This window comes from Conger conger, chromosome 9 (genome assembly GCF_963514075.1).
Source record: "Conger conger chromosome 9, fConCon1.1, whole genome shotgun sequence".
NCBI classification, from domain to species: Eukaryota; Metazoa; Chordata; class Actinopteri; order Anguilliformes; family Congridae; genus Conger; species Conger conger.
The window spans coordinates 56,493,586-56,507,117 of NC_083768.1; the positions used below are offsets into that span (position 1 = coordinate 56,493,586).

General features: G+C 52.2%; 1 long non-coding RNA gene across 1 annotated transcript in view; it reads left to right on the top strand.

Annotated features, from left to right (window-relative positions):
• The window catches only part of LOC133136650 (uncharacterized), a 95,924-nt gene that overhangs the window by 75,360 nt on the left and 7,032 nt on the right, over positions 1 to 13,532 (top strand). The window contains exon 4 of the long non-coding RNA XR_009709548.1: positions 1,775 to 1,943. This is a non-coding gene — a long non-coding RNA (uncharacterized LOC133136650). The remainder of the gene's footprint in view (positions 1 to 1,774; positions 1,944 to 13,532) is intronic.

Genomic DNA, 13,532 nt, shown 5'->3' on the forward strand with positions numbered 1-13,532 from the left:
GTCAGAACGCTCGAAAAAGTGGCAGTTTGAAGTTTTGAGCGAAACGTAGAAGTCGGCGTACGGCGTATCAGTCTTCATCTTCATCTTCTTCATCCTCGTCCTCTTTGCGTTTTTTGTCTTATTGTAATTACCATGGTAACAGCAGGAGTAATAGCTATAATGACCAGGCGCAGATGTGTGTGTGTGTGTGTGTGTGTGTGTGTGTGTGTGTGTGTGTGTGTGTGAGTGTGTGTGTGTACATAACATCCCTGATTGCAGTTTGGAATCTGTTATTGCGTTGTTATTACATGCTTATTACGTGCATATAAGCACATAGTATATCTGGCCTTGGGGGGAGATATCAGCACTGAGCCTGGTTACATCTGTGTTTGGAGATTATCGAGGCGGTCCGGAGCCCCTCTCCCTGCGGTCGGGAACGTCGCAGGGAAGCGAGATTCCTCCAGATGGGAGCAGTCAGCGGATTGGTCACGGTTGGCCTGGAATGTTCTGGAAACTCGAAGCAGAAGAAGGAGTCATAATGGGAACAGTGTGCTGAGTCAGGGATAATGCTAGCGATTCTAATTCTAATGCCACCGTGAATAATAACTTTATTTGAATACGCTTCTTCCGTACGCGGCTCCCAGTTCACTTTCTCGAAACAACACAAAGAAGTCAGGAAAAAGATGCAAAATACATGCGCACCGAAATGTTATATAAGGTGCTGGTTATCCAAGCGATTATACTAAAGAACGGGGCGAATACCGCACAGTTAAGCTCTGTAATTTCATTACCAGCGTTTGAACTCCCGAGTCTGACGAACGCCGTCCGATGAAGTCGAAAGGTTGGTAATAAAAAATTCACGGCCCTTTCATTTCAGTTAATTTCCTCTTTTTAAGAAGAGAAGCGTGAAGATAGGCAGGGGGGCAATATCAGCACAAATACAAAAGGCGACGTCGACCTCGGAGAGCTGCAGTTAAGGTCATAAATTAAAGACAATAATCAATCAATCAGTCCGTCAGTCAGTCAGTCAGGAGGGCTTCATAACTCCGCTGGGGAAATATATTGCAGCCAGGATGAGAGACAGTTGAGATTACTCCAGGTATAATGACAGACATGGCGAGAAAAGCAAAAAAAAAATTCTGATTAAAACTGCAGTCGATAAAGATGTCATGCTGTTACAATCTAAAAATGATATGAAGGTAAAGCAATAGTCACAGAACTAGAAGCTGGTCTTGAAAACTTAAATTTTGAACAGACTGACAGACTGACAGTTCCTGGCATGTAGGCTTTTTTTTTATTTTTTTTTTATTTATTTTTTACCGGGTGGTTGTTGGTCTGAATCCCACCTGGCCTTGAGGAGCAAGGGTTCTGATGCCCAGGTTTTTCTAAGACCACGCACTGAATTTGTGTCCTTTCTAGGGGACATGAGTCTTGTGTGGTGTTTCAGGAACAAGCTGAAGACGGGATGGGGTGTTTGGGTGGGGGGGGGGGGGGGGGTTGAGTCACCTGCATGTTTGGGACGCCTGCGGATTGGAGTTATTTGGAGAGGAGCAGCGGGTATTAGTCAGGACATCCGGATGCAGATTTAGTCAAGGGGGGCGGGGGTCTAAACCCCCACATTCCTGGTCCTGAGTTAGGTCCAGGGTGGATTCAGCTCTTAGGAAAGTCTCTTTTTTGTGGAGCTGACGGGCGATCGACCCTTCTGCCTCTGTGGTTTTGGCTGATGTGGCACCGTGGCCTTTTGGCGGGACCTGGAATTTACGTTTTTTGTTTCCTTCTGGGTTTTTTTTCACAGGAACACTGACTGAATCAGAGCGATACTGAGGGGGTCCAACCCCCCACCAGCCCACAAACCCGGCTGCTACCGCCCCCCGCCTTCTCGGCCTATGAGAGCTGGAGGGGATCTGAGAGCAGCCGTCTGATTGGACAACGTCGCCTTCCATCACAGCTGACAGACTTGGACAGTGAGTAGGGCCTAAATGTGTTTAAAATGGACGGACAACACCTTTGTCAAGCAACACATAATCTGATCGCTCCTGACACCATGAGGAGAGACTATATCTACATCTATCCTTCCCTTCATCCCGGCCTCTCTCCCTCCCTCCCACTCTCTCCTCTCCCCCCCTCTCTCTTCTCTCCCTATCCCTCCCTCCCTCTCTCTCCCTCTCACCTTCTCTCTCACCCTCTCCCTCTCTCTCTTTCTCTATCCCTCTCTCTCTTTCTTTCTCTCTCTCTCTCCCTCTCTCTCTCTCTCTCTCCATTTCCCTCCCTTATTCTCTTTCTCTCACTCCTCTCTTGCTCTCTTTTTCTTGCTCTGTTCTGCGCTCTCTTCCCCCTCCCCCTCTGCCTTCTTTCTACTCTTCTTTCTTTGTGTTTATTTCTTGCTTTTTTCTCTCGCTCTCTCTCTCCCCCTCTGTGCTATTTTCACTCTTTCTTTATTTCCGTACTTATTTATTGTTTCCTCTCAGACTCGCTCATCCAAATCCCTTTCTGAAATCCTTCCCACAATGCCTCGGTGTTCTCTCCAGACCGTAAGACCGTAAGACCTTCCCAGCGTGCGACTCCCTGCTCCGCTGTGTACGTCACGTGACGGAACCTTCCAGAATCTCCGCTTCCTAAAAAACCCCCAAAATCTGTCTGCCCACAGATCAAGCTCCTGGAGTAAGCTCCACACCGCAGAACACCAAAATAAGCCTCTATTTCAGTCTTATATTTAGACTTAAAGTCTTGTTTCTATTACCTTTGCGGTGAATAAGGTGTTGCCCTATTGACGGATTTCAAGATCTGTTGACAGGCTAAGACAGTTTCAATTGTTAAGCAAACAGTGAAACATGAGAAAATGAAGGGTTCAGGTTTCGTCTGAAACACTTTAGACGTTTGGTAACACTTTACAATAAGGTTCCATGAATTGGCACGAGCTAATGTAGGTGTTAACTAACTACCACTGCGAAGTTCATCTGTACAGCTCTGTTAATGTATTTGTCTGTCAGTAATTACATTACATTATTGGCATTTGGCAGACGCTCTTATCCAGAGCGACGTACATTTGATTAGACTAAGCAGGAGACAATCCTGCCCTGGAGCAACACAGGGTTAAGGGCCTTGCTCAAGGGCCCAACGGCTGTGCGGATCTTATTGTGGCTGCACCGGGATTAGAACCACCGACCTTGCGGGTCCCAGTCATGTACCTTAACCGCTACACTACAGGCCGCCCTTGTTAACAACTGCATTAGTTCTTATTGTAAAGTGTGAGCGGACATTTTTACAGAGTACCACCTGCCTATGTTCATCCCCGATTCCACACCTGGACCTTCTCCGCAGGTCCAGTTCTGTGTGTTAGGCTTCCCGTAGGCCAGGCTGTCGATGAGCCAATCGGCTGCTCCTTCTCCTTCTCGCCTTCTGGTCTGAGCATGTGCAGGAGGGATCTGTTCCAGCGAGACCAATATTTCTGCCACTTCTCGTAATGGTTTTCCGTGTGACAGAACCTTTTGAATGTGCTAAAACCTTTTCTAAAGGTGGCTTTTAGAGAGAAGTCTCTCTCCTTCCATCTCTCCCTCCCCCTCTCTCTCTCTCTCTCTCTGTCTCTCCCTCTCCTTCCCTCTGAGAAACAGCACATGGTCTCTTTGTGGACAGCCTGATTTTTTTCCAAAGGCTGTGACTAGGGACCATACACATCTCTTTCTCTCCTTCTTACTCTCTCTCTCTCTCTCTGGCATGACATATTTCAAAATATGTGTTGCCCAAAAGGTTTACCAAAAAGCTCTTTCTCTCTCCTTCCCTTCATCCCTGCCTCTCTCCCTCCCTCCCACTCTCTCCTCTCCCCCCCTCTCTCCTCTCTCCCTATCCCTCCCTCCCTCTCTCTCCCTCTCACCTTCTCCCTCTCCCTCTCTCTTTCTCTATCCCTCTCTCTCTCTCCCTCCCTCTCTCCCTCCCCCTCTCTCTCTCTCTCTCCCTCTCTCTCTCTCTCTCTCTCTCTCTCTCTGTGTGAAAAGCGAGACCCTGTGTGGGTCGCGTAGCCCACTCTGATCTCTCGGCCTCCCAGGGACGGCCACCTTCCGTGGTGGTAAAAGCTCCCGGCGTTCGCTTGGCGGGGGGTCCATTCCGGCTCTGTTTCCTCCGCGGCAAGCCATTCTGACTGGCCAAAAACGCGCCAGCCCTCCCTCCCCACACTGCAGGCCGTTAGCCAGGGCACGGAAAGGGAGCATAAGTGTATCTGCCTGATTTATGTTAGCGGTAGCGCCGAGCCCGGGCTAATAACATTCCCAGACCGGGGAAGTGTATGCACGACATCACTAAAGTGCAATATGTAAGTTAATTTATGCCGGCCCAGAACCGTAATACAAATAGTAAGTACATTCATCCAGTGAAAACGTCCAAGGCCATAAAAAGGCAGACTTAATTACATTAGATGGGAGGGCGGGGGGAACGCGGGGGGCGGGGGGTAGGTCAGGATAGAGAGTGAGGAGGTGGAACTTCGGTCCGTGTGAAAAAGATTAGGCTGCTGATTCATGTCTCTGCAGTGCAGCAGGGCCCGAGCAGGACACCGCCTCCGTGCAAGTCCATGAACTCGCGTCCCACCCCCAGCCGGGGAATTTGGTTCGATCCGTCCACACTGAGGGTCAATGAGAGTCGGGCTGATCCATCTCCGCTGCCGGGGGGGGGAGGTGCCCCGGCACATTCCACCTCACAACGGGGGGGCGGAAGATTAGAGCGTGACGGGACGGGGGTCAGCGCGCGTCTGTCGGCTGGAGGGGAGAGCGGACAGTTCCGGAAGGACCCGCGAGACGGGGTCACGATCGCGGGAGAGCTGAAGCAAGACGGATTCGGAGCATTTAAAGCGTCGGATCAGACGCTCGACAGGCGCAGGGGAGGAGAGGCGCGCGTTTGTTTTGTTTTGTCGTCTTTTATTCGGCGGCGGAAGGAGAGGGGAGCGGCTTTGTAGCGCGCGGGCCCTGTGATCGCAGATCAGACGCGTTGGCGTCTCCTGCAGGAGGGCCTGTCTGTGCCGAGGCCTCAGAAACACGGGGAAATAAACACTCCGCTTCTCTTTCAGAGACATGTCCTCCACGCCACAGGAGGGGTCTCACAAGCATTAACACACACACACTCACACACACACACACACACACTCACACATACACATACACACACACACACTCACACACGCACTCACACACACACATACACACACACTCACACACACACACTCACACACACACACACACTCACACACACTCACACACTCACACACACATACACTCACACACTCACACACTCACACACACACTCACACACACACTCACACATACACACACATACACACATACATACACACAGATACACACACACACACACACTCACACATACACACTCACACACACACTCACACATACACACTCACACACACACTCACACATACACACACACATACACAAACACATACACACACATACACACACACATACACACACACACACGTGCGCGCACACACACACACACACACATTCATATTTAATAACGCAATAGCGCACACATTACAAAAGCCTTTGACCCTCTCTGATGTCACCCTGCCAACCTCATGCAGCACGACTCTCTACCATTTACCGTGTGTGTGGCCTCAGCATATTTATTTTTACCTCTTTCAGTCATATTTTACACAAAGTATGCATTCCTTAAGTTCTGAACGGTCAAACTCAACACCCCGCGGTTATCAATCATTCATAACCCTGTTTGGAGCCATTTTAACCGAAAATCGATTCGCATCGTGTATTATGTGACATTTGAGAATAGATTTTTTTTATTTTTTTTATTTTTTTTTTTACATAGCACACATTTCTGCCACTTCTCATAAAAGCACTACGTTCGCTGCTGAATGATTTATGAAGTGGTTACGAATGATTTATAAAGGGCTTATGTCATGGTAATAAAGGAGTTATTAATCCTTCATGAAGTTCTCCGCGCCTCTGTGCGAAGAGTGACCTATTTGTCATCAGCAACTTTCACTCTTTTCCAGGCCAGAGAAACTGACTCTGAATAAAGTAAGACAAGATTCGGTGTGAAGTGATGCTCGGAGTCCAACTCTAAACCTTCCCCCGCAAGGCAGTGAGGAGGCAGTGAAGGCCTCAAACTGGCACACTCTCTAAATTATTTAAGTTTTTGTTTGTTTTTAGTTTTTTTAGTTTTTTTTTGCTCTGGACTCCAACCTATCGCGGTGACGGACACAAACCACGGTGGCGTGGAGGCTCCCAGGCGCCCGGCCAATTCGGGAAGAAGCGGGACAACACGGGGGGAATCGGAGCCGGGAACACTGCGGGAACGCTTTGGGAACGCTGCAGGAATGCTATGGGAACGTCGCCAGAACGCCTCGGGAACGCTATGGGAACGTTGCGGGAACACCGCGGGAAAAGTCGGTGGAGCCGGGAACAGGGGGAACGCCGGTTTGGGGAACGCCGGTTTGGGAAACTCCGCCGTTCGTAACGGAGCGCTGTGAGACGAAACGCGGCCTGCACTGCAGCGGCTTCAGAGAGAGGGGGAGCGCTGGCTCTGTCCAAACGACAAAAGCGCTGGACACGGGAAATCATGGACGGACCCAAACCTCGGCGTGTGCAGAACCGCTCACGGAGCGAGTGATTTGTGTTGTGCTTCAGGCTCCCGTGCTGTCAGTCAGGCACTAAATTTAATGTTCCACCATTTTTCCTTTGCGCAATTACGTGTTCGTCCATTTAGTCATGGAGGAATGCAAGCTTTGATGTCACGAAGGCTAGAGCTAATTTTAAAGCACTGGTGTTCCAGACTTCAAACGTGGACTTTATTTACTCGCTCTTCAAAGAGTTACCTGGGAAACAGTGGGTAAAAAAACATCCTGAAAGCCCTCATGAAAATAGAATATGCAGAGAAATTGAATGTAATCTTTAATAAAATAGAATATATTATCAACATATTGCTGCTCTTCAGATTGCATGGACGGGCAGACATGGCCTTTAATCACCCTGCTCTTTTATAGGTTTATCATTACATATTTTTCCCACATGGACACAATACATTGCGGTATGTTCCGTTTCTGTAATAGAAGGGTGGGGGGGGGGGTTGGAGTGGACCTCAGAACCCCAGCGTTAGCGGCTCCTGAGACCCGTTGCCCATAGCGACCCGGGTTTCGCGTGGCGTCAGGCGAGTCTGCGGACTCGGGTCGGGTCGGGCGCTCGCGGGCTGATGCAGTCGAGGGCGAGTCTCTCACGTCTGACGGCGGGAGGCGCTTATCTGAGCGCCCGTCCGCTTCTGATCGAGCCCCAGGTCCCAGAGCCACAGCGGAGAGTCGGAGAGTCGGAGAGTCGGAGAGTCGGAGAGTCGGAGAGTCGGAGAGTCAGCGCTCAGAGAGTCAGCGCGTCAGAGTCTGAGTCAGTGAGTTAGTGAGTCATTGAGTCAGAGTCATTGAGTCAGAGAGTCAGAGAGTCGAGAGTCGGAGAGTCAGCGCGTCAGAGAGTCAGCGCGTCAGAGAGTCAGAGTCATTGAGTCAGAGTCGAGCTGGAGAGATTGAGTTAGTGATTGAGTCTGTGTGATTTAATCAGATTGAGTGATGGAGTGACAGACAGACAGACAGACTCCCTTTATAAATTGCTCTCTCCCTCGATTCACACACACACATACACACACTATCTCTCATCTCTCTCTGTCACTCTCCGGGTCTCAATTTTAATTCCTGTTTTCCTTTCCACCGTTGACAGGGCGTATTAGCATTCATACGGCGCACTCTCCCTCCGCCTGCCAGTGTGTGCCTGTCTGTCAGTCAGTCTGTCAGTCTGTCTGTGCCATGGCTGCGGTCTCTGATGTCTCCCCGGTGTGGCTCTCTCGATGGTGCGTACAGGGCTGGCTGTGCCAGTGTTGTGCTCATTAACACCGCGTAGCGCTGCTCAGCTCCTGTTCTCCCCTGGTCCCCGGGGACCCGCTTCGTCACCTCAAAACCCGCCGACCGCCACGCGCCCGTGACAGCGAGGCGCGGTGACTCAGCCCGGTAACCGGCGGCTCTTAATTGGTCAATTAAGTGGGGGAGAAAAACGACGGAACCCTGGGGCCCTCCGAGCGCGGGAGAGGAACGCTGTCAGGTGTGAGGTCACAGATGCGACGGGAATGTTCTCAGCTGAACACTCTAAATGCTGATGTCACAATCGCTACCGGTGACTACTAAAGCGCAACGTTCGATGTTGAGTTCTAGAACATTTGCGAACAGATCCTACTCTTCAGACGGTGAAGGGATCGTCTGCATTTGCTTGCTTTTTTTTTTTTTCTCCACTCTGCATGTAAGGGGCCGTCCTGGTGTGGGTTTCCTCTACCCTCGAGGAAGAACAGAGGCAGGATGAGGAGGCCAAATGACTTAAACCCCTGCTTCGATCCAGGACTTAGCGGAACTGGGACCCGAAATCAGTTGGGAGATTTATCCGTGATTATCGGTGAAATCCACCCCGTTGGTCGGGTCCCTGTTAACAAGGAGGGTCTGGCTGCGGGCGGGCAGATCAGTCTCAAGGAGGGGTGTTCGATATTATCCGAAAAGTGTGGGTGCAGATTTCAACACCTGATTCCACTGACTAATTAATCATGGTCTTCAATCAAGACCCTGGTGAGTAGAATCAAGTGTGTTACTGCAGTGCTAGGCTGTAGCTAAAACCTGCCCCCACACCAGCCATTTTTGGCTATGACAGGACACCCCTGGTGTATTCCCCAAAACAGTCCTGTCACAACCTGAGCCAATAGGAAATCACTGTGGGCTCACCGGTATCCTGGCAACAGCTCTGTTGGAGGGGCAGGACAATGGGGACTTTTCTACAGAATGTATTTTTTGAATTGTTTTAGAGTTGTTTACAGTTATTTAGCTGATGGCCTTTATCCAAAGCGACTTGCAGTTGATGAGACTAAGCAGGGGCCAATCCTCCCTGGAGCAATGTTGCCACAATTGAACCACCAACCTTCCAGGTCCCAGTCAAACGCCTTAGCCACGAGGCCCCAAGCATTCTCTGTCGATGTGTCAGTTACACGGTGGGCATTTTGTGTCCCTGGCAAACTGCTGGGCCATTTGAAGTCTCCAGGCTTGGCAGCTGTTCAGACAGGCATCGAGGCTTCCAGCACACAGAAAGAGCCACTGTCCCTGTGCTGATTCGTATTGGCTGTGGGCAAAGGTTTTCACGGACAGCGCCATGGCAACACAAAGGCCCCCATGACAGAGCAGAGGCGGTGAATGCCCATTGTGATGTCGTCAGGACCAGACACCCTGTCACAGAGAGGCTCAACCAGAGAGGCCTTTGTTACCTCACAGGTATCACGGCAACAAAGGCCCCTTGCTCAGCTGTGGTCATCAACCCCCATTGTGATGTCGTTTGGAACGAGGCACCCTGTCACAGAGGCTTGCCCACAGAACAGAAAAGAATGAGGGTGGTTCCGTTCGACTCCGTTCTGTTTGGTCCCTCTGCAAGATGGCAGCGATGGCTCGTCTCCACTGAGGAACCCTTTTCGGTTCTCTATGGAACCTTTGGTCGTAGCCGTGAAGTGTGAAAGCCCCCCGGACAAAGAACCATTTTGCCTGACAGGGAACCCTTGAACATCTGTAGAGACGGGGTTCCTCTATGGAATCACAGGGTTCCTTTTGGAACCTTTTTTTTTTTTCTCCAGAGAGCAGAACTGCAATGTCATCAACATGAGACACCTTGTGTTGTCTTGAGTATCAGAGTGTCTGGGGGTGGGGGAGAGGGTCTGGAGAGGGTCTGGGGGTGGGGGAGAGGGTCCGGAGAGGGTCTGGGGGTGGGGGAGAGGGTCTGGGGGCGGGGGAGAGGGTCTGGGGGCGGGGGAGAGGGTCTGGGGGCGGGGGAGAGGGTCTGGGGGGGGGCGGGGAGAGGGTCTGGGGGGCGGGGGATGAGGGTCTGAGGGCGGGCGGGGAGAGAGGGTCTGGGGGTGGGGGGGAGAGGGTCTGGTGGGGCGGGGGGAGAGTGTCTGGGGGCGGGGGAGAGGGTCTGGGGGTGGGGGAGAGGCCCTGGGGGGCGGGGGAGAGGGGCTGGGGGGCGAGGGAGAGGGTCTGGGGGGGAGAGGGATGTAGCTCTCTCCGGTAAACAGCGCGACAGGTCGTCTGGGCTTGTAAAAGTACACGTGTGCGTTCCCGCTTCACCGCAGCCGACACCATGATGAAGCATTTAATTTTTCCCAGGGAGCCGTGGGGCGCTGTGGCGACGTCTGGCGGAGCCCCCCCCCCCTCTCCTGCCGCCCCCCCCCAGTGGTCCCATCGATTTTAAGGTGGGGTGCACCTCTGCTGAAGTCACTCTCTCAGACAGAGCGGAGGAGTCTGGCCGCAGGGAGCACCGGACCGACGCTGGTGTCACCTCTTCCTCCATCTCTCTCTCATCCACTCCCCTCCCTCTCTTTATTCTTTCTCTTTCTCTACGTTTCATTCCCTCTGTCCGCTTGCCACTCACTCACTCACTCTGTCTGTCTCTCTTGCTCTGTCTCTCTCTGTGTATCTTCTCTCTCTGTCTCTCTCTCTCTCTCTCTCTCTCTCTCTCTCTCGCTCTCTCTGTCTCTCGCTCTCTCGTTCTCAGTCCAGTTTAAAACTCTTTTCACGGCACGTCACATTTCAGTGTATGTGCTGCCAGTGCTTAACAGTGGAGCATAACCTCCAATGCAGCCTGTCAGGAACTACAGACAAATAAACATAACAAATACAAGTACATGTGTGAATGGATAACCTTTAGATTAAGATAATAATTACAAAAATGAATGACAATAATAATTTATGATCGATAAAATTGTCCCTCATAGGTCCCAACATATCTCTCTCCCTCTTTCCCTCCCTCCCTCCGTCCCTCCCTCTCTCTCCCTCCATCCCTCCCTCTCTCTCCCTCTCTCTCCCTCCATCCCTCCATCTCTCTCTCTCTCTTTCCTCCCTTTCTCTCTCGCCCTCTCCCTCTCTCCCTCCCTCCATCCCTCCCTCTCTCTCTCCCTCCCTCCCTCTGTCCCTCCCTCTCCCTCTCCTCTCTCCCTCCATCCCTCCCTCTCCCTCTCCCTCCATCCCTCCTCTCTCTCTCCCTCTCTCCCTCCGTCCTCTCCCCTCTCTCCTCTCTCTCTCTCCTCTCCCTCTCTCACCCTTTCTCTCTCTCTCTCTCTCTCTCCCTCTCACCCTTTCTCTCTCTCTCTCTCTCTCCCTCTCTCCCTCTCTCCTCCCCTCTGTTAGCTTTAAATAATGAATCCGCGCTTCAGAGTAATTAAATTCCGTCCGGCGGCGTTGATTTCAGTAGAATGTCGCGGTGCGGCCTGTTGGCCCTGTGAAGGCTGTGTGTTATTTGTTGTCTTCGCCTCTCTGTGCCGCGCTGACACTCTCGTATCGGGAGGTGACGGTAATGGCGGTAGAGAGAAGGTCAGAGCGGGCCGTGTGGCCCGTCAGTGAGCGGGGGACACGTTTGAGCCGGGGGGTCCTAATGCACGGGGCGCTGTGTGTGAATCCAAAACCGTTACGTACGGGACCTCGGGGCTGCTGAGGGGTACGTCCCCTGTATTGTGGATGGTACAGTCCTTCCTCCTCCTCCTCATCCTCCCTTAAGTCTGTCAGTCCATGTGGCAGTTTCTTGTCGCAGCGAGAGGGGGGGCTGTGGATATCGCTCACTCAGTTGACTCTCCCCCTTCCCTCCACACACACTCGTACACACACACTCACGACACACATACTCTCTCTCACACACACATACACACTCACTCACACACACATACACACTCACTCACACACACACACACACATACTATCTCTCACACACGCACACACATTCACTCACACACACTCACACACACACACTCACACACACACACTCACACACACACTCATACACACACTCGCACTCACACACACACACACACACTCACACACACACACACAAAAACACTCACACACACACATACTCTCTCTCGGCACACACATGCACACACACACACACACACACACTTTCCTGAGACGGTAAGCAGTGTACGGCTTACAGCATTCCACGTTCTGCATTCCACATTCTGTGTTCCGTGTTCCGCATTCCGCTCTGGTGTGGGGCCACGGTGTGCCTGTCTGCTGGGCAAACACTACACGGCACTGAGGTGTTAGAGGAGGGTTAACACACACGCACACGCACACACACACGCACACACACACACACACACACACACGCACACACACATACATGCACACACACACACATACATGCACACACACACACATGCACACACACACACGCACACACATGAACACACACACATACACACACACAACGCACACACACACACACACACACACACACACACATACACACACACACACACACACATGCACACACACATACACACATACATGCACACAGACACTCACGCACACGCATACGCACATACACGTACATGCACACAGGTGCACACATACATACACACACACATGCACACACGCATGCATGCGCATTCATGCACACATGCGCACACAGACACACACACGCACAGGTGACACAAAGGGATCATTGTACATTCCTGTGTCTTGTTCATAAGCAGTTCACACTTGACCTCTGTTCAAAGAACTCGAAAATAAAGATTCTTGCCTCTCCACGGCTTCGCACATTAGCCTCTTTCTGTGCGTTCAGCCCTGTTCTCCATGGGTTAGCACGTTAGCCATGTTGACTGCATTCGGCCCCGTTCTCCATGGGTTAGCACGTTAGCCATGTTGACTGCATTCGGCCCCGTTCTCCATGGTTTAGCACGTTAGCCACGTTCTCTGTGTTAGGCCCTGTTCACCGCGGGTTAGCACGTTAGCCTCATTTTCTGCATTCAGCCCTGTTCTCCATGGGCTAGCGCGTTAGCCATGTTCACTGCGTTCGGCCCTGTTCTCCGCGGATTAGCACGTTAGCCATGTTCACTGCGTTCGGCCCTGTTCTCCGCGGATTAGCACGTTAGCGTTTTCGCGCCGCAGCTGCGGGCCCAGTGAAAGGCCTCGCTCGTGTGAACGGCGTCGGCGTGGAAACCGCGTTGCGGTCGCCAGCGCTCCGATGTCACCCCCGCCGGAAAACGTCTGCCGCCCGAGAGACGCCCCGCCGACCTGGCTAATTAGAAGCTCGCTGGGATTGGCTGGCCGCCACGCGGTTTTGCACCCCGCCCACCGTCTGTCGCCGACGGCAACAGCCACGGCGGTTTCTTCGGGGGAAGTTCACCCACGGCAACGCGTGAAGATCATCACGGCAAGCAAAACACCTCCCACCCAGCAGTGGGAGGGGGGGGGTGGTACTCTCACCAAAGGTGCTGGGTTGGGCATGGGGGAGAGAGAGGGGGGAGAGAGAGGAGGAAGGGTAGGAGGAGAGAGGGGAGAGAGAGGGGGGAGAGAGAGGGAGAGAGAGGAGGAGGGGTAGGGGGAGAGAGAGGAGGAGGGGTAGGGGGAGGAGGGGGAGAGGGAGAGGGAGGACAGAGGGGGGGAAGAGAAGGTGTGTGATAGAGAGAGGGGGAGAGATTGGGAGGGAAGGAGAGAGAGAGAGTGTGAAAGCAGATTGCTTCTCAAGTCACATCTATTG